Source organism: Rutidosis leptorrhynchoides, chromosome 1, assembly GCF_046630445.1.
Source record: "Rutidosis leptorrhynchoides isolate AG116_Rl617_1_P2 chromosome 1, CSIRO_AGI_Rlap_v1, whole genome shotgun sequence".
Lineage (NCBI taxonomy): Eukaryota > Viridiplantae > Streptophyta > Magnoliopsida > Asterales > Asteraceae > Rutidosis > Rutidosis leptorrhynchoides.
Genome location: NC_092333.1, coordinates 535,735,558 through 535,758,043, shown reverse-complemented (window position 1 = coordinate 535,758,043; position 22,486 = coordinate 535,735,558). Strand labels below are relative to the sequence as shown.

The 22,486-nt window shown below is 33.9% G+C and overlaps 1 long non-coding RNA gene across 2 annotated transcripts; it reads left to right on the top strand.

The window, feature by feature from the left end:
- Positions 1–9,888: 9,888 nt before the first annotated feature.
- LOC139877728 (uncharacterized) lies at positions 9,889–13,239 on the top strand. Of its 2 annotated transcripts, none has more exons than XR_011768753.1 (5): positions 9,889–10,220; positions 11,083–11,173; positions 11,273–11,310; positions 11,982–12,077; positions 13,028–13,239. It is a non-coding gene; the product is annotated as an uncharacterized lncRNA (long non-coding RNA). The 2 variants fall into 2 exon arrangements; XR_011768749.1 differs by lacking the exon at positions 13,028–13,239 and adding an exon at positions 12,554–13,011.
- The last annotated feature ends 9,247 nt before the right edge of the window (positions 13,240–22,486 follow it).

Sequence of the window (22,486 nt, the reverse complement as noted above, 5' to 3'; positions counted from 1 at the left end):
TTTTAACCCCACTCACCACTCACCAATTACCACTCATCATTCACTCCATTCACTTCCAATTCTCTTTCTAATTCTCTCTCAACACACACACACTATTATGAACGTATTTTTCCAGTAGTTAATCATCATCTTAATCAAAAATCACTTCAAGAATCAAGCTATAATCATCATAGGAAGAACACTTCAAAAATCCCTTCAAGTTTACTAATTTACTTCCAAGCTTTCTAATCCATTCCAAATAATCATCTAAGATCAAGAAACCTTTGTTATATACAGTAGGTTATCTTTCTTATTCAAGGTAATATTCATATTCAAACTTTGATTCAATTTCTATAACTATAAACTATCTTAATTCGAGTAAAAATCTTACTTGAACTTGTTTTTGTGTCATGATCCTACTTCAAGAACTTTCAAGCCATCCAAGATCCTTTGAAGCTAGATCATTTCTTGTCACTTCCAGTAGGTTTACCTACTAAACTTGAGGTAGTAATGATGTTCATAACATCATTAGATTCATATATATAAAACTATCTTATTCGAAGGTTTAAACTCGTAATCACTAGAACATAGTTTAGTTAATTCTAAACTTGTTCGCAAACAAAAGTTAATCCTTCTAACTTGACTTTTAAAATTAACTAAACACATGTTCTAGATCTATATGATATGCTAACTTAATGATTTAAAACCTGGAAACACGAAAAACACCGTAAAACCGGATTTACGCCGTCGTAGTAACACCGCGGGCTGTTTTGGGTTAGTTAATTAAAAACTATGATAAACTTTGATTTAGAAGTTGTTATTCTGAGAAAATGATTTTTATTATGAACATGAAACTATATCCAAAAATTATGGTTAAACTCAAAGTGGAAGTATGTTTTCTAAAATGGTCATCTAGACGTCGTTCTTTCGACTGAAATGACTACCTTTACAAAAACGACTTGTAACTTATTTTTCCGACTATAAACCTATACTTTTTCTGTTTAGATTCATAAAATAGAGTTCAATATGAAACCATAGCAATTTTATTCACTCAAAACGGATTTAAAATGAAGAAGTTATGGGTAAAACAAGATTGGATAATTTTTCTCATTTTAGCTACGTGAAAATTGGTAACAAATCTATTCCAACCATAACTTAATCAACTTGTATTGTATATTATGTAATCTTGAGATACCATAGACACGTATACAATGTTTTGACCTATCATGTTGACACATCTATATATATTTCGGAACAACCATAGACACTCTATATGTGAATGTTGGAGTTAGTTATACAGGGTTGAGGTTGATTTCAAAATATATATAGTTTGAGTTGTGATCAATACTGAGATACGTATACACTGGGTTGTGGATTGATTCAAGATAATATTTATCGATTTATTTCTGTACATCTAACTGTGGACAACTAGTTGTAGGTTACTAACGAGGACAGCTGACTTAATAAACTTAAAACATCAAAATATATTAAAAGTGTTGTAAATATATTTTGAACATACTTTAATATATATGTATATATTGTTATAGGTTCGTGAATCAACAGTGGCCAAGTCTTACTTCTCGACGAAGTAAAAATCTGTGAAAGTGAGTTATAGTCCCACTTTTAAAATCTAATATTTTTGGGATGAGAATACATGCAGGTTTTATAAATGATTTACAAAATAGATACAAGTACGTGAAACTACATTCTATGGTTGAATTATCGAAATCGAATATGCCCCTTTTTATTAAGTCTGGTAATCTAAGAATTAGGGAACAGACACCCTAATTGACGCGAATCCTAAAGATAGATCTATTGGGCCTAACAGACCCCATCCAAAGTACCGGATGCTTTAGTACTTCGAAATTCATATCATATCCGAAGGGTGTCTCGGAATGATGGGGATATTCTTATATATGCATCTTGTTAATGTCGGTTACCAGGTGTTCACCATATGAATGATTTTTATCTCTATGTATGGGATGTGTATTGAAATATGAAATCTTGTGGTCTATTGTTACGATTTGATATATATAGGTTAAACCTATAACTCACCAACATTTTTGTTGACGTTTAAAGCATGTTTATTCTCAGGTGAATATTAAGAGCTTCCGCTGTTGCATACTAAAATAAGGACAAGATTTGGAGTCCATGTTTGTATGATATTGTGTAAAAACTGCATTCAAGAAACTGATTTCGATGTAACATATTTGTATTGTAAACCATTATGTAATGGTCGTGTGTAAACAGGATATTTTAGATTATCATTATTTGATAATCTACGTAAAGCTTTTTAAACCTTTATTGATGAAATAAAGGTTATGGTTTGTTTTAAAATGAATGCAGTCTTTGAAAAACGTCTCATATAGAGGTCAAAACCTCGCAACGAAATCAATTAATATGGAACGTTTTTAATCAATAAGAACGGGACATTTCATCACGTCTCTCGGATATGGTAAACCATGTATTCTATTATGCTTAAGAAAGTTTAGACCATTTTGGAATGCTAATACGTCACCCAACCGAGTCGCTCAATTGGATGAGCCGTCTGAACGTGTATGCCTGTAGTCAGACTGCACGGGCGTCGGGGGTAAGGGACGTTGTTGTCTATTCAGAATTTTCAAGCCTAACGCATTACCCAGTGACATGTCTTATGACAGGGGCGTTTAGGACCAGTGTAATGAATACAAGGCCTCTGCCTATTCATGAGCCAGCATTCCATAATCTCGGCAGAATAACTGATGAAGTCATAGTATGCACTTACTTTAACCTTATCTGAATTACAAATTTTATCGTATTTACTTTATCTCTCTTATTAAATTAGAAAATCCTAAAATAAATATTCACTACTCCCTAACTATCTTAGGCTAAAATATAGGTTCGATTCTACTGATATCTCAAAAATACGACTCTAGGTCATACTTCCCTTACTTATAAGGAGTAGTAAGATTTAGGTCCAGCTAAATATAAATTTAAAACAGTACCTTCCTCCCACGAGTGGCTGATCCTGGTGAGCCGCGGCCTGACGACACCGCGCGAATAAAAACCGTCCGTTTCGGCCATATCAGATCCTCAAAATCACCCGGTTGGTAGTAGGTGTCTACCCCTCTTGGTCGTTCGGCCATCTCGTCTCGTTGATCAAAAACTTCCTCTTCAGTGTCGGAATCTGATTTAGGAGAGTTTGGTGGAACAATCGGATGTGACTCTAACTGTGGTTGAGTGGATGCTGAAGCCACTGTTGAGCCCTTTAAGATTCTTGAAGCTTTTCGATTAGCTTTTGCGGATTTCTCGATTTCCGGGTCTAAAGGCTTAAGATTTTGATCTCCCGAACTTCGAGTTTGCATACACTAACCTGCAATTTAACAAAAACAAAAACACCGAGCGTAAAACTGACAAAAACAAAATAAACAAAACACTATTTTTGGATTTTTATTGATTTTATAATTTTTATGGTTTTTCTAATTATCACGAAAGCAATAAAATAAGAGCTTGCAAATCAAGCGCACACCTCCCCAGCAGCGGCGCCAAAATTTTGATCGATGTCGAAGGGTCGATCAAAAATAGCCTAATTACTCTACTTTAGATAGGGTAAGCAGGATTCGTTCCACGGGAAGTTATGGTTAACTAGCAAGCAATTTCAGGATTGGTTTATTGGTTTAACTAAAAACTACTAAGATTAATCAACTACTTAAAACTTAAAAACTTAAAACTTAAAACTTAAACTAGAGTACAATTGAAAGTATTGAAATGTAAGCAATAAGAATAAAGCCTTTATCCTTTCGCAATCTCAATCAAATATGTATTCATTCAAACAAGAATTATGTTTATCAATGGTTGATCAAATCTCATAGACAAGATTTCTTGAGTTCATTACTTCTATTACTTTGGGATTAAACTACGCAATCTAGACAATGTGTCTTTATCCCTAATCTAATTAACACTAAGTTGGATCAAGAACACACTGTTAAATCACAATAATTTAACTTGCAATAACAAAACATAGAACTTGCATTAATCAACAATTAACTTGATTCACAATATCATAATCCAAAAGTATTAGACATCACAAATCACATAATCTTGAATGAAATCATACATATTTTAATTGTTCATGGAAAGGATAAAGTTAAGAAAACTAGCCAAGCATGTTGATGATGATGATCATAGAGTTTCTTGAAGATTGCATGATGAACAACACCTTGATCTTGACTTGAATCCTTGAATAATGATGATTGAATGGTGTTTTGATGTGTTTTGGGAGTGATCTCTGCTGCAAAAATTGATGGAAAAAGTGTTGGTTTCGTAACCCTAGTGCTCCCTTTAAATAGGGGTTGGATAACTTGATCACAAAGCTAAATTTCGAGTTTCCCGGCGCCCGTAAAACTGTACTGGCGTATTTTACGCCAGCATTGGCGTATTTTACGCCAATGTATTTCTGCCGGGGCGTATTTTTACGCCAGAAATGGACTTTTGTTCTGCACGGACCTGAGCTGTGGCGTATTTTACGCCCAAAATGGCGTATTTTACGTCGATATTAATTTCCTGGTCACTTTTCACTCTCTTAATTCTTGTCCATAATCCGCCTTTAACCGCTGTTTTGTACCACATTTCGCGCCAACATCTTTCTTTCCTGTAAAACATAAAACCATATCAAAGTATCTACTTTTTCACTCGCAAATGGTTAATTTCGTGTATTTAAGCATAAATGATCGTGTCAAATAAGGAACGATCATTAGACAAAAAAACCTTTATATACTATTTGTACCCATCATATGTGGTACGCAATTGGGTTTATTACTTGGACAAACATTGGTTAACTCAAGTGGTGGCTATACCACAAGTTAGCCAGAGGCATTCCATTATCTCACTTTGTTAAACCTGACATGCCTTCGCTAAATATCTTTTCAAGAAATCAAATAATCCCAGCGTAAGGAGGAATACTGAAACATGTTACAAAACCCACAAAACCCGCCTAATTGACAACATAAGTAGCCTAAAATAGTCGATCGAATAAAGTAGTTACCTTGAGCATATCTATCCGAGAACCGATAAAAAAGTACCTTAATGACATAACCACAAGAAGTGACTGGAAGTCGGATGGTTTTGACTATTTCCATGACATGGAACTACCATCCTCGTCCTCTGAACTTTGGGTCATTAAACCATCCAGAGCCAAAAACGTTATATGGTATGATGTGAGATATTTACACAAATTATCAAGCTCTGTTAACAATGATTTTTATTAACATGGTTCTTTCCAACACATAAACTTTTTTAGATTTAATCACATCACATCAACAATCAACAATCACAAATACATGTGTATACAAATTACATTACAAATTGTGTTATTAACAAGAAAGACTAATGTGGCTTGAAGAGAAAAAACAATGGATTTAAAAAAAAAAAAATTCAATCCAACATGTGGAAACAAAAAGCGAAGATTAAGTGGACGCTAGATGGAGATGAAAACTCAAAGTTCTTTCACAATTATATCAAAAGAAGGGGGCATAAAAATCACATCAGAGGTATCTCCATAGATGGAACTTGGTCCGAGGATCCACAGGAAATAAAGGAGGAAGTGTTTCGTTACTTCTCGAATATTTTCAAGGCTCGTAATGACACTGGAGAATGTTATATGGATTTTGTAATTGGTAGGGTGACAAGTGAAGATAACATAAGCCTTGAAGATAGATTTTGTGAAAAGGAAATTTGGAAGATAACATAACACTGGAGAGCATTAACACCTAATAGTATTTTTCTTTTCAAAGTTTGCATACTTGCACCACCACACACTCATTGACTTGGGACTCATTACCTCATCCACTTGCATAAAGGGTTTGTATTTATTAATAATAGCATCCATTAACCTATTTTGTAAGTGGTGAGTTAAGGTCATTGATTGCTCCAAAATTTGTTGATTCTTGCTCACCTGACCCACGTTTAGCTTTTGCTTCACTACATTCTTCTGTTGCTCCAAACTTTCTCAGCTCTTCTCGATTCCATTCCTTGTAATAGAGGAGTCATACTTTCATGTGATACCTAAAATTATAATAGAATCAAAAAATTAGCGTGGGTCAACATATACAAAAAGATAGTTGTAGAAAGAATAGGTAAAATACGCTAAAAACACTAAATTAATACTTTTAGTGCATAAAAGCACTAAATTCATTTTACTTAGCAACTAATAATAATAATATTATTATTATTATATCATAAGTTTTGTGATAATATCTGAAAAATCAACTATCTCAGGTACGTTCTATATATACACAGTTGTTTCCTAAAAGCCACCTACCCAAAGTTATTTCACCTATCTCACATGTACGGTTGTTTACACTATTGACATGAAATCGGCTATAAATGTAACAGAAGAAACATAAATTGGTTACAGATTTAATGAACCATTATGCTGATTATTGGAATAACTTAATTGTTGATGACTATGTAGAAAGTTGACAACGAATAAAACGATTGAATTGATTAAACTTTGAACATGTCATCACAAAATTACTTTAATCTAATAATTAAATCAATATGAAACACAAATAAGATCTAAAAAAAAAGGAAGTGAGTAAACATTTGCTACTATAGTGTTGAAAAACACAGGGATTAAAAACAATGATCCCTAAGGTGGCAAAATGGGTGGGTCGATAACATGTCCAAATTTGGCAATTTCTTTTCTTGTAACATGTCAATACAATTCATGTTAATGTATCACATCAAAAACTTAATATCTATAACTATCAACATGTTTAGGTAATTTTTTAAAATTCACCCGTTGAACTATTTACATATTAACATTAAGATATTACTTGATCCCAAAAGATGAATTGAATTTACCAATAACATGATAAGTTGTGTTTTCGTATGCAGATACCATAAAAGTTCCAATAAGTTTCGGAAAAACAAACCTTATTCGAGTGGTTACCGCATCATTGAATCAACAATTATTTTTCAACTTAATTGAATCCAGGTTCGTTAAACCCTTAACCACCTCTGTCGTCATGCTTGGAATGCTGTTGAAACAATAAACACACTCATTAAGTTAAAAGTAAAACCTTACAACATTCACATTAATCTAATTTAAATGTATGGTAAAAACTAACATCAAAATAGATCCTGGAACAGATCCTAGAAACAAACAGTTAGGTATTTCCTCAAACGAAATAAATAAAACTCTGGTTTGAATCGTAGATAAAATACTAAGTCATCAAAGTTATCTAATTAGCCAAACAATCAATAAGTAACAACTATCAAAGTAGATCAACCACTAACTTCGAATCAATCATAATTAGAGATCTCATAAACAATTCAAGTTGCATCGTCATATAAATAAAAAGTCATGCAAATCGATAAATTAGGAATATATGTAGGCGTAATATGAATTGAATTTAGGAATATAAGGGACAACACCAACAATCATTTTGAGTGGTGTTTCAATGATGGTAACAACCTCACAAGTCTCCCTGAAGCTCTATAAATCAAAATTAATCATCAACTACAAAGGTACATTGAAATTTGCTACTATAAATGATAATAACCTTTTGAACTAATTGTAATGAATTCAAAATTAATTACTTGAAAACACAAACAACCAAAACAACCTACATTTTGGATTAATGCAGTAAAACAAATGCAGGTGAAGACTTGCTACAAATACGAAAAAACATATACAATTATAAGACAATTCAGTTATTCGCAAAAATAATAAGTAATCAAATTACTTAAAAATCAATCAATAGAAATTGACACAAATCTGATTAACACACAATATCATTAAGTAAAAAGTAAAGGAAAAAAGAGAGAGAGAGATCAAACCAATGAACAGATATCATTAATTGAAGACCATCCTCTTGTCTACATTCTTAAGTCTCTGCCGAACAATGATAGAAGCAGTTGTCTACACTCTAAAAGATATACCTACATTAAAAATGTAATAAATCGTGTATATGGAAAGCGGAGCAACATACTTTCAGCAAACATAGCTATTCGCAATTTTAAAGCCTAAAAATTGTCTAAAATAAGAAAGAGAAAATAAAATACAAAGTATAAAAGGTCAGGACATTCTCAACATATAACTCTCTGAACTTTTTTGAGAATAATCAACAAAAAAAACCATATCAGCAAGCCTTCATAAATTTTATAATTGTGTTGCACACTTGATGGCTTCATCGCTGAAAATGTGAAATTAAAGTTCAAACACGCCAAATAAATAAAGCATTACCATTATGAACAGTTGAGATAGTTGTAACATTTTCTGCAGCCTCAGAAGTATTAGCGTCTGAAGAAAAAGAATGCAGAACCAAAGTCTCCAAGCGATTATGACACGTCAGACTCACTCCCTTGGTTTATAAGGATGTATAGATTTTCAGGACTCTGAAGTATTATTAAGCTTCATAAACAAAAAACTGAGACCTACAAAATACTCTAGAATTTACAAAATTCATCATAGGGCTTTGATATAACATGAGTTCATAAAAGATCTAATCTGATGACATTATTAAGTTTACATTTGTAAGTGTAGATTAACTGTTTCCAACTGAGTAAAATTGCCACAAAACACCTCACATACAAATATTTCTTATAAAAAAACACACACTACCTGAAATGAAATTCCCATATCATGTGTATATCATATAATCCTATACTCTGATCAAGTGACCAAAAAGTTACTTACAATCCCATTCCAGCAGTTAGTCCACAAGATTTGCGCTTTTGTTTTGTTTATTCAATTAGAAAATCAGAACCCTAATTGAACCTGAGAAGAAGAATCGCCGATTGAATCTATTGAGATTAGGGTTTGTATTGAGAATGAGCGTACGGTTTGTTTTGATAGAGACTCGCCCATGTAATCTGTATTGTTGAAATTAATTGTTGAATGAGATGTGAGGTCATTGAGATTGTAACTGCCGAAAATAGTGTGTTTGAAGAAGGAGAATGAAACTGAACCCTAAAACGTATTTTTGAAAGTTGATGCGAGTGTTAAGGGACACGTGTCAGGAGAAGTTAATTAGTGATTTTTTTAATTTAAAATTTTGAGAAAATTAGAATTGCTGAGGAGAAACCAGGAACTACCACGTGGACATATCTTACTGTTTTAGTAAGATAGATGATGATATATATATATATATTATATATATTATATATATATATATATATTTTACAAAGCATAAAGCTTAAATCTGACATGTCAGTCTGTCAGAACTTCTGAAACCATAATGACACGTGTAATTTAGTTGCTAATTACAATTTATTCCCGATAATCACAAGATACTTACACGCGTCCCAATCAAACATCCCATTAGCCTTTTCATTTACAATAAAATAAAAAAATAAAAAAATAAAAAACTTAAAACCGATCCCTCCCTCTTTCCCTTTACCCTCTCTCTTCAACCATAAAGCTCCTACAACCACACCATTAACACCGCCGATTATGGCCTCCGGCGCCCGTGATAAACCTCGCCGCCACAGTAGATTTAATCGCTGCAATTTTACGCACAGAACGGTACTAATTTTGTATAATATTGCCGATATACATAAACTCGTCGGGACGTTTTCCGGTTAGGGTTTTTCGATTTTTGGCGACCTTTTATATATTACTGAGTAATAAGTAGCGTGCTTAAACAGGTATGATTTTAATTGTGTTTGAATCCATGTTATAATTGAACCAATATGATATTCAATCCATTGATTTTGATTTGTTTGATTTCCGTTATATTGATTGAATCCTATTTTTTTTTATCGTTAATCCATTGAATCCTATTTGTTTGAATTTCATTGTATTAGGGTTATCATATTTTGCTTTTTCTTTGGTCCAGCAAATTGAATAAGTTGCGTAAGTTATGTGCTATTTCCTTTTTTTTTGTATAATTATCATAGTTTTGAATTGTGTAATTATATGTTTTTTGTTATAGGAACACCACAACATTTCGATTTCGTGCCTATTGGTATGTATGTTTGTTTTAAGTTTATTGTTGTTTGGATGCATTTTTATGATCGTACTGTTCTTGATTGTTTGTATTTGTTATTTTTTGGTGCTTATGTGATTGAAAGTATTTAAGGTATGTGTTGTTTCTATTTTCCGTATTTCACTTTTTTTGCTGATGTTGTTGTTGTTGATGATGTTTTTTTTGCTTTTGTTTTCATGGTTAAATGATGATGATGATGATGATGATGATGATGATGGTGTACTATTTTAAATGTATCAAATACTGTATATGTGGTGTTTGCTCATACTGGTATTCATCTTTTGTTTTTTGAAAATAAAAAACTTTTATTTCATATATACTCAATATATTTACATGGTATATATATACATCTACATCCTCACATTGTTTTCTCTATTATTTTTTAAATTGGATATCTTTTAACTAAAGGTGACAAATTTGGTGGGTCGGGTAATTGTTTATTTTTACTATGGATTATAGAATCTCAAAATTGTGGTGGCAGGATAGCATAATCTGAATTTAGTTTCCTCTTCACTAAGTAAGAATGTGAAACCCAAGTTGCTAAAGTGAAAGACCATATATAAGTTAAATGTATGTCAAATTCGCATAATATTTGTTCAATGTCCTGTTGCCTACTTACGATTATAGAAGCTAAAAAAATACCTTTCGCTAGAATCGAGTTTTCCCACGTCTTCAAAATCATAAAACAGTTGATAAGAGCTTATTATGTACATCATATATATACACTTATCAAAGAAATATGATGTGCATTCAGTCAACTTAATTAGTCTAACTGTATTTTTACACTAAAAAGTAATCTGATTTTTTAGTTGGACTCATTATGAGGCCCAGCTAATTATATGATTGTCATAATACTTCAAATCGATTGTTTAGCTACCAACCATATGAAGTTGCTTTTGTACACTTTTTGGAAAATGTCTTTGAATCTTAAAAAAGAAATAGAAATACTAAGGTCTTTAATTTTATGCTATTTCGTTAAAGCCCTTTACATAAGTTTTACCTAAGGTTTTTTGAATCTAGGACAAAAATGATTTGAAAATTAAATTATGTTAAGCGACTAGCTGGTCACCGGATCATGATATGTTTATATAGCTATTGATTTTAATCGAGTAATGTGTATGTGTATATGCAGTATTGTAAGCCACACATTAATCGCTTAAAAAGTTGAAGGAAATGCCCACAAGAATCGACGAAGGGAACGTGCTGATCAATTAAGAGCTCGAGTAAGTATTTTTTTTCTACTTTTTAGTATTATTAATATTTTATCGACTATCAGAGTTTGAGGTATGCCATTACATTCGAATGTGAATTGAAATATGCAGGTTGTTGATGATGTAAAGAGACTAAAAGAGATTGAATGGTAATTTTTACTATACTCATATAGATAAGTTTTTCAAGTTTGACTCTAAATATTTTACTTACATTCTAAGGTAACACAAACAGTAAGTGTTTCAGGTTAAAAAACATTATTCTGATTACTAGATTGCTGCATCTTATATATAAATATGTACCGATCTTTACTATTTCATAGCTATAATAGTTTCTATTGCTATTGGCAACATTAATAATATATGTAACTATGTAAGATATAAAACGTAACTGATTTATTCATAGCTTTAACATGTGCTTTTAGTTAAAATGCTTTTCACCTATAAATATTATAATTGAGATTCCAAATAGAAGAATAGAGGTAATATATGACAGAGTATATACAACTAAATCTAAAAAGATAGTGTGAGGTTAAAGATAAGTTGTTAATGACCTTAGAAATGGCAATATGGGTGAGTCAGGTAGGAGGTTTGATAACTGATAGAGTAATAGTTGATTGAATACACACTAAATTTAAGTTTAGACCACTATGTGCTTATCTATCTGTAAATTATTTGGACAGATTTGTTGACGTCTCTGTAGTATCGGAAAGTTGTTTATCATGCTTAAATTCATTATAAATTATTAATAATGCAACGTAAATTTCTTATATTTATTTTGTTAAATAAATGGAATAATAGCTTTTGTATATAAATATTGCAGCTGATCAAATTGTGAAACACTGACACGGATACGAGTGTAGCAGCTGTTTTTACGAGTTGGCTCTTATTCTTATACTTATGCTTATGTTGTACTATGGTAAATTTCTTATATTTATTTTGTTAAATAAATGGAATAATAGCTTATGTATATAAATATTGGAGCTGATCAAATTGTGCAACAGACAGTGGCGGTACTTAGTGGAACCCAAAGGGGGTATCCGCCCCACCTTGATTTTACGGAACAAAAAATTTTACACTAAAAAAAAATAATTTACAAAAAAATAAGTTTTTTTTTTAGTGTTTACCCCTGCTGACAATGAAAAATTTATTAAATTTTTACACCGCCCCGTCTGTATCCGAGTTCAAGTTCCGCCACTGGCAACAGAGACACGGATACGAGTGTAGCAACTGTTTTTTAGAGTTGGCTCTTATGCTTATGCTTATGCTTATGCTTATGCTTATGCTTATGCTTATGCTTATGCTTATGCTTATGCTTATGCTTATGCTGTACTATGGTAAGTATTTTGTTTAGTATGTATTATGGTAACCTTATAGGCTTATTGGTAATCACAGGTAAATGATATGACTGAAATGGACGGTTTTATTCGTGCGGTGTCGTTAGGCCGTACGGCGTCAGAAGATCAGAGTAGCAAACAGTAGTTTTAAATTTATATTTAGCGGGGCCTAAATCGTACTACTCCTTATTATGAGTAAGGGAAGTGTGACATAGAGTCGTATTTTTAAGATATCAGTAGAATCGAACCTATAATTAAAGCTTAAGATAATTCACTTGGGGGACGATTTGAAGAGGTCGTGTTTGTCACATGCCATTTTGTTTACGCCACGCCAACCGTCCCTCCAAATTATGAGATCGCGTTTGTCAAACTTAATAGTTTCAATATAGTGTAATTAAGTTCTCTTCAATTTTGTTGGTGATTTGTGATATTACCTTTTATCCTAACATTAAGTTTTAGTGTAGACACTTATAACTAATTTTCTTCTTCTTCTTTTTTTTTTTTTTTTTTTGTTTTGTCGTACAACACACAGGTTCGGAAACTCAGATAACTACACCGGTTTTGGCCAGGGCTTAGATCGGTTTGGCTTTGCTATTTTTTTAAATATGTATGCAGAATAAATAATGAATAGGTCGGATTTAGTAGTTTGTATCTATGTGTGGAAATGACAAGCTTCATTTTGAATGTAAACTCACTGGGCTCAATGGTTGTACATTGTAATCTTATCTCAACTATCATTTTAGTAGCAGTTATAATATCTAAATGCATATATTCCTTAATTAGTTGATCACAATAATCATATCATTGGTCGTATATGGATAGTCGACTAATTTGACTATATTAAAGGAACTTATTATTTTTTTTCCAAATCATTGTTTTGAATTTATTCAACCGTGATTCCAATGATACACTTTATATATTACCTATTATTTAGGCTAATTATGTGTGAGTGTGCCAGTTATTAATATTCAAATACAAAAACATACATCATCTTCGCAAAAACGATTCCTTGATCCTTCTAAATCATTTATTTTACAATAGGTTAATAGAAGACCTTAAATCACGGCAAAACTCAATCATCAACACTACATATCGATATGAGCAACTCTCAACTAATGTAAGCATTCAACATTTCAATATAAACATAGCAAAGAAAGCCAGTGCTGTTTAATAATTGATTTTGAAGTACAACCATTAAAAACTATTGGTGATTAGAAACTATGGGGTGTGTGAGAGAGAGTGAGAGGAGAGAGAGAGAGAGAGAGAGAGAGAGAGAGAGAGAGAGAGAGAGAGAGAGAGAGTGGAGTGAACAACTATGGCGGCAGGACTAGAACACGAGAGCGGTACAACGGAAGACTTCAAGATCGATTAACAAGCCTTTTCGGAATTCACTTGACATCATTCATGTTCTTCAACTTTCCGGACAAGTGGTCGGTCACGGATCTATGGAAGGTGTTCAAACCACATGGCGACTTACGAGATATCTATATGGCGGGGAAGAAGCTGCGAAATGGTAATAGATTTGCCTTTGCAAGATTTGCCAGCGTAAAAAACAGCGACCAAATGTTAAGTTCCTTGGAAAAGATTAGCTTTGAAGGTAATCCAATCAGGATCTTCAAGGCTAGAGAAAGAGTAAATGTTGAACAAAATCGGTTTAACAAGGGCCTGAATAACCACCGTTTCAATTCCTTCAACAATTGCAACCAACAATTCAACACCTACACAGACGAGAGAAACTTTAGGGATGTAGTAAGAGAACCACAGGAAGATCTAAGGGTTAGACTCAAGAAATTGCAGGAGGAAAGGGAAGACCTCAGAACTAAACTAGATAGCTTGAAGTCAGAAAAGAAGGAACATCCTAAGGGTGTGGGAGAAGATAATGAAATGATTTATAGAGACGGCAGAACCATCAAACTAAAGAATGAACATCGTAATCGTGAGCTACATGAGAGATCAATTTTATGCGAAATTAAGGGATTAGAATACTTGCAATTATTTGAAGATCTCTGTAAAGCCGAAGGTATGAGTAACTTTTCTCTAAAATACTTAGGTGGTCTAACTATCCTGGTATGTTGCGAGTCTCCTGCTGGTGCGAAGGCATTGATAGACAACAAAAGACATGGTATCCATAAATGGTGCAATAAGGTTTGGACTCCTAAGGATCAGCACTGGTCTCCTAGAAGATTAGCTTGGGTTGATATTAAAGGGGTTCCAACACTTCACTGAATGAAGACATGTTTAAATCTATCGCATCATGGTGGGGTAGGATACTAGAGCTTGAAAACTGCAGTATTGAAGATAAGAACCAAAACCTAATTTCGGGCAAAGTCTTAATTCATGCTCGTCTCAATACCGGATTCATAGACGGCTGGGTCAATCTCTCCGACGATAACGGGTTAACTTATGTGTCTGTTAAAGAGGACAGGAACAGAATTGTGGAGATGTCTTTTGAAAAACGTATGTTTCAAGAAGATAACAATTCAAATGCAGTTGGAGAAAATGTTGGAGTGGACGATGAAACAACTGATGAAGATGACGAGGGTGTTGAGGATACATATGATGATTCAGATGATGATAACAACTTTTTCAATCTAGAGAGAGAAAATTCAGACAACCACAGATCTCCTAACAGTAACGATGGTGAAGGTGATCGAAAAACACAAGAACATGATCGGGTAATTCAAGAAGATTACCGAAATATTCCCTGTCCGGCAGTAGAAGATGAAGAGTCTGGGTGTTGGAACCTAGGTAACCTTTTCCAAAACATTCATGATGAAGCATGCATAGGAGACACTCAAAAGGTTACAACTAACTCCACTAACCTAGACAAGGTAGGGCCAAGCAACTTTAGTCAAACGGCTCCATGTGAAAACTTACCATCCCAACATGATTTAAATTACGTACCTATTAGAAGCCCAATCTTGAGAAGCCCAATTAGTAGGTTTAATTTTGAGCCTGTAGATGTTGGGCCGAATGCTAAAAGTAATAAAGATGTTGGGCCGAATGAATGCACTAACCATGATGATGGGTTGGGCCATGAGGTTAGACAGAATTGTCCAAGTAATCCCAAGAACAAAAAAGGGGCAGCTGGTGATAAATCAAAAAAGGGGATAAATAAAAAAGATTGTTGCTTCTCTAGCATTCGACGGTGGAAAACATCCTCACGGATGATTAATCTCAAAAACGCTGCAAGGAAAACCAATGAAAACCAACCGATTCGATCACAATGTACTTCATGTGCAACTTTAAATAGGAAATCTCATTCAATTTCTAATAAAGTGGCATCTTCTCAAAATATTGTGGCAAAAGGAAAAGGTTCGACAAGCACTTTTGGTTCAATCAACTCAGATGGGGTTCGAGATTTTGGGCATCAATTAGGACTGAAGTGGCAGAAGAAGCCACTTAAATTGTAAGTTAACTATGCCGTTCCATGTCGAATCGTTAATTTTTGTTTTTCCATGAAGATTGTTTCTTACAACATCAGAGGGTTTGGTTCGGGTAAACTTAGTAAATTTGGTGCGATAAAAAAATTTATCCTAAAATAAAAACCATCCTTTATCGCACTTCAGGAGACGAAAATTAATTCAGTGACTGATTCGTGGATTCATAAACTATGGGGTTCGTCAGATTGTGATTTCATTCAACAAGCTAAAGTGGGGAAATCGGGTGGGTTACTTTTAATATGGGACTCTAATGTTTATGAAGCTATTGACACCATTTTTATTGATCGGGCGATTGGGATTCGTGGTAAATGGAGGAATAGTGGGATCGAGTTCAATGTGGTCAATGTCTATGGCCCACACGACGATGCGAAAAAAAATAGATTATGGGATACACTTTCACAGCTATTATCAGACCGAGAAGAGGCATGGGTAATATGCGGTGACTTTAATGAAGTACGCAACCAAAACGAGCGTTTCAACTGTGAATTTGTGGATTACCGGGCACAAAGATTCAATGATTTTATCTCTTCAAACAACCTCACATATATCCCACTAGGTGAAAGATCGTTCACGCTAGTTAGTGATGACGGGATGAAATTTAGTAAACTTGACCGCTTCCTTGTCTCCGAAAATTTTCTCTTATTATGGGACAGTCTTTCAACATTGGCGTTAGAAAGAAAAGAATCGGATCACTGCCCGATTGTGCTAAAAGACGAGGAGAAAGATTATGGGCCGAAACCCTTCAAAATTTTCGATGTTTGGCTCGACGAATAGGGTTTTGACAAATTGTTTCTTGATGCGTGGAGAGTTGGGTCTGACTTGACACAAGCTACTGTTCCAGAGAATTTAGGTGTTCAAAAAGACAGGATTTTTATGAATAAGCTAAAGGCTGTGAAGATTGCACTTAAAACGTGGAGTAAAGAAAAATTTGGGGTTCTTGATCAAGAAATAGAAGTGCACAAAAGTGTGGCTCATTCGATGGAACTAATGGCTGAACAAAAACCACTATCTTCAGAAGAGTACAACACTTGGAGAAATGCAAGGAAAGGGTGGCTCGATAAAGAAAAAATCAAAACCGAAATGATCAAGCAAAAGGCTCGGGTTAGATGGGCACTTGAAGGAGACGAGAACACAAGGTTCTTTCACTCCATTATCCGACACAGGTACACTAGAAGCAACATTAGAGGTCTAATTATTAATGGGGTGTGGAATGACAACCCGAACGATGTTAAAGCCGAAGCTCTTAGACACTTTAGCAATGTCTTTAGCGAACCAAATGAGTTAAGACCCTCGATGGAGGATTTGTGCTTCCCGGTGATTTCAAGTGCTGAGGCAGCTTCTTTGGAATGTAGATTTCTCGAGCCTGAAGTTCTTGATGCTATCAACGATTGTGGTAGCACGAAAGCCCCGGGCCCGAACGGGTTCAACTTGAGGTTTTTCAAGAAATTTTGGGAGGTAATCAAAAGTGACTTAGTTGAAGCTATCAACTGGTTTTGGGACAAGGGTGAGATATCGAGAGGGTGTAATGCATCGTTTGTCACTCTCGTTCCTAAAAAATTGGATCCTTCAGGACTTGGTGACTTCAGGCCGATTAGCTTAATAGGTAGCTACTATAAGATTATAGCCAAAATATTATCTAATCGGCTACGTAAGGTGTTACCTTCATTAGTAGGCGTTGAGCAAAGTGCTTTTTTAAAAGGGAGATTCATCCTTGACGGGGTGTTGATCGCGAATGAGACGGTTGAATATCTTAAAGGGAAGCATAAGAAGGGATTTTTCTTTAAAGTTGATTTTGAAAAGGCATTCGATAGTCTTAATTGGAACTTCCTTCTTGAAGTTATGAAATCTATGGGATTTGGCATTAAATGGAGAAAATGGATCTTGACTTGTCTTAAGTCGGCATCGATCTCAATACTTGTTAACGGTTCTCCCACTAACGAGTTCTCATTAGGTAGAGGCGTTAGGCAAGGTGATCCTCTATCGCCGTTCCTCTTCATTCTAGCTTCGGAAGGGTTAAACATTCTTACCAAAGCAGCTTTAGGCAAGGGTCTCTTTAAAGGTATAGAAGTTGGCAATGACAAAGTACTCATCTCTCACTTACAATATGCAGATGATACTATGTTTTTTGGAGAGTGGAGCCGTTTAAATGCTTGTAATTTGATGAATCTACTCAAATGTTTCGAACTTACCTCGGGTCTAAAAATAAACTTCCATAAGAGTTGTGTTTATGGAATTGGTATTGATCATGGTGAACTTGAAATGCTCTCGCATCATATGGGTTGCCAAGTTGGAAGATTCCCTTTTGTATACCTTGGACTCCCGATCGGTTCAAATATGAAAACCCTAAATGATTGGCGACCGGTAATTGATAAATTTGATAGTAGACTCTCGAGTTGGAAAATGAAATCGTTGTCTTTTGGAGGAAGATTAGTGCTTATTAAATCGGTTCTCTCGAGTCTTCCGTTGTACTATTTCTCGCTCTATCGTGCTCCGCCTTGTGTTCTTAAACATCTTGAAAGTGTGAGGAGAAAATTCTTTTGGGGTGGGTCGGGTTCGGGTTCAAATATTTCTTGGGTTAAATGGGATTGTGTCATTAATTCTTTTGAAAACGGGGGGTTAAATATCAGGTCTTTGAAAAGCAAAAATCTTGCTTTATTGGGGAAGTGGTGGTGGAGGTTCACAACCGAAACCGATTCACATTGGGTGAAAATCATTCGAAGTTTACATGGTTCTTGTGGCGGCCTATTGTCGGGAAGTGACCAAAATCACTTGTCGACAAAAGGTATTTGGAAAAATATTATTCGTGCAGGTAACTCTATAGAAGATTCTAATGTGCACTTCAAAAGCTCGTTCATCAAATCAATTGGCGGTGGAGACTCAACTTCTTTTTGGCATGATCATTGGGTCGGGGACAATGCATTAAGATTTCGTTTTCCAAGGCTGTTTCATCTAGATCAGTTCCCCGATATCACCATCAAGGATCGCATATGCAACGGTGTAGCGGTTTGGCATTGGAAAAGATCTCCATCAGGTCGAGTTCAAGAAGAATTAAACGCGCTGACAGCCCTATTAGCAACATTCGAATTTGATCCCATCAGTCGAGATAAATGGAGCTGCTGTTTTGCTCCAAATGAGGTGTTCAGTGTTCGAGCTTTGGCATCCGAAATCGACTCTAATTTCCTGGTCGACAGCATCACACATCAAGGTACCTTTCGTAACAACCTCACCCCCAAAAAAGTCGAAATTTTCGCATGGCGGGCGCTAAAAAAAAGGCTCCCCATTAGGCTTGAATTAGACAAAAGGGTATAGATCTCCATAGTGTTCGTTGTCCTCTATGCGATGATGACTTAGAATCCGTAGAGCACTCTCTTATTTTTTGTAAGCACGCGATGGACGTTTGGGAGCGGGTCTTCAATTGGTGGGGCGTGGGCAATTTCTCTAACTTCAGCCTCTTCGAAATCTTTAATGGTAATGGGAGTTTTGTGATGTCGGGTATTGGCAAAAAGATATGGCAAGCCGTGTTATGGATTAGTGCGTATCTCATTTGGAAAAATAGCAATATCAAGGTGTTTCAAGGTAAATATAAAATTGCGCCGGTTGTTCTCAATGAGATACAAGCTATTTCCTTCGAGTGGATTTCTAATAGAGCTCGAGGAAGAAAGTTCGATTGGCTCATGTGGATCTCAACCCCAAATATTTATCTTTCCTTACCTTAGTTAGCATTATGTAGTTGCTTTCTTAGCAACAAGTGTGTGTATAATAATCTCGTGTTCGTGTTTGTTCCTGTCTCATTTTCGTGTTTGCTGTATGTAATGAGTTCATATGCTCATTGCTTTGAACATGTATCTCTTGGTTTTTATTAATAAATTTATCCTTGTTGTTCAAAAAAAATAATTGATTTTGAATTGTAGCCATACATGGAACCTATATCATCCAAAACAAAAGTCATGCACAACAAACATTTAGGCAACACAACTCAAACGCCAAACGCGAATATTCAAAGAAAGAAGACACCATCACTTGCAGAACTTGATGACAATCAACCCATATACTTAAGTGTTTCGTCATAAACATGCTAACAACAACAACAAACAAAGCTGTACATATATTAGCAATCACAAAAAAACTATTTTTTAGAGCTACCGTGCAACGCACGGGCTCTCAAAGTCTAGTGTGTATATATATATATATATATATATATATATATATACATACTAGTTTAGGACCCGTGAATACACGGGTTTTGTTCTAATAGTCTTGAACCACATGATTTTACATAACACATACACATTATTCTTTTTCTTTAGTTATTAATCAATCATAACTTTTTAAGTCATGAAGCACATATCTCTCTTCTTATTAAAAGAGGAGCTAAATTATGTAATAATTTTTTGAAATATTTAATCTTGACCGTCTATTTTAAAAGAAAAATAAAATCCAACCGCTGATTTCAATCTCGAAAATATTATTACATAATAGATTTTCAATTTAAATGACAAAAGACATCAATACCCTCATTTTAACTAAAAATTACTTTTTAGTATCATATTTCAAAATATCACATTAAATTCGGTGTACTGCATATATTTGAATTTGAAAATACCATTAAATTCGGAAATTATTTTAATTTAGGTAATTATTTAATTTAATTGTCATTTATACCAATAGATGCACTTATTTTGAAAATTGGTATACATAGTCAAAATCCCCTAAAATTGCTCAAATTTTTCTTCAACCACACCTTGATCATCGCTCATATAATCTAATCACATTATAGCAGACATCTAATTTATTCAAATACGTTAATTATATCAATCAATACTGCAATGCGTTCAATATTTGTGAAACAAATCGCATCCTTCCAACACTACTGATCCGCAAGCTTTTTCCCATCTTTTTTTTATCCGCTATCTTCGATTCGTCCACAAATCAAAGATATAACAACTGCTTTTATTCGTGTTAGTATTAGGTGGATGTGTGAATTTGCCTTTAAAAAAACGACTTCTTTTAGATGATGATTCATGTTATGAAAAAGATTAGAACAACGTTCAACCGGTGAAAGAATCAAATTAAATCAAAGAACTACACTTGGATGCATGTTCAGATGTATATTTTGTTATCATTTAAGCATTTCCATTTCAATTTATATATATTTCGATCATATCTCAACAGCATCATCATGTTTTCATTATAGCAGAATATAATATTTAATATTAGGGGTAAAATCGCACCTCATGTTATAACTACGTTGGCACTCGAGCGTGCTGGAGTTACATGGTAATTTACAGGTGAGATAGGAAATCAACGTATATAGTTGCCATTTCATTTACCTTTTGAATTTTAATCCCTCTTCTCAAATTTACGAGGTTTGTGTGTAAATTTACAGGTGATTGAAATTTTATTTGGGTTGATGGTCCAAGAATTCATCTTTCAGAAGCAGAGTGATAGCATTTTAAACAGGTAAGGTAAGTAAAACATATACAAATTTTACTACTATTACATATGTTCAAGGGTTTGATGTAATTTGTTGTTTTACTTGACTTTTAATAGGAAAAAACTGATATCAATGAGGTTCATGTTTTAACTCTTTTATATACATACAAAGTTATACGTATCATTGCTTTATTTGATGTTGTTCATCCACACCAGATATCTTAACGGAAAAACAATACTTAAGTATCATTATAGTTGGGCAAGAAATCCTCAAGACTAATGGCAAGGTTTGTACAAAAGACTTTATCATATAAAATCTTCGTTACAGTTATCATTTTTATTAATTATTAAACTTTGATTGTATTAATTGTTTACTTTCAGCTAATTTGTTAGCTCTGTTGTGTTAATATGTTGGGAAAGTGCAAGCTTTGTACCCATAACTATTGTGAAGATGCATATGATATACTTCAAAATCAGTTCTAACTCATGGTATGTTACAGTAAGTTAAATAAGTTATTTGGGATGCGTATTTCATAAATGATGTTATATTTCTTTCAACCGTCATATTATAGTTCGTTTAAAATTAATCACATCATTATTCCACTTTTTGAACCATCATATCATATATTATAATATATAATATAATATGTTGAAAACCATGTTGTCTTGCAAAATCTTCGATTATGAGCAAGTTTTTACCTATGCTTAAGTTTATCACAATATGTAAATTATCGTGCAGGTATATTACTAGAGGTGCAAACTATATTGTAAGACTATTACAACTAAAGATACTTAGAATGCACGATTACTTTCCGTTGGCTCTGCACCCAAGTAGGGAAATAGTTTTTATGGAATGTGGGTTTCTTTGTTTAAACTCTCTTTAAACTTAAACATTGTTACCTACTCATTAAATTACCACATTTCTTAACAAAATGACAATTTTATCCTTTGTAGTCGTTTATTTGTCTCTAAACATCCATATTTCTTATAGTTGTTCAACTTTTTAGTGGCATAAACATTCTTTGAAGCTTTAAGGAAGAATTATGGGAAGCCTCCAAATGAGTCAAGCCAACATACGATGCTTTAAGTAAGTTTTATAATTGTCGACTAAAATT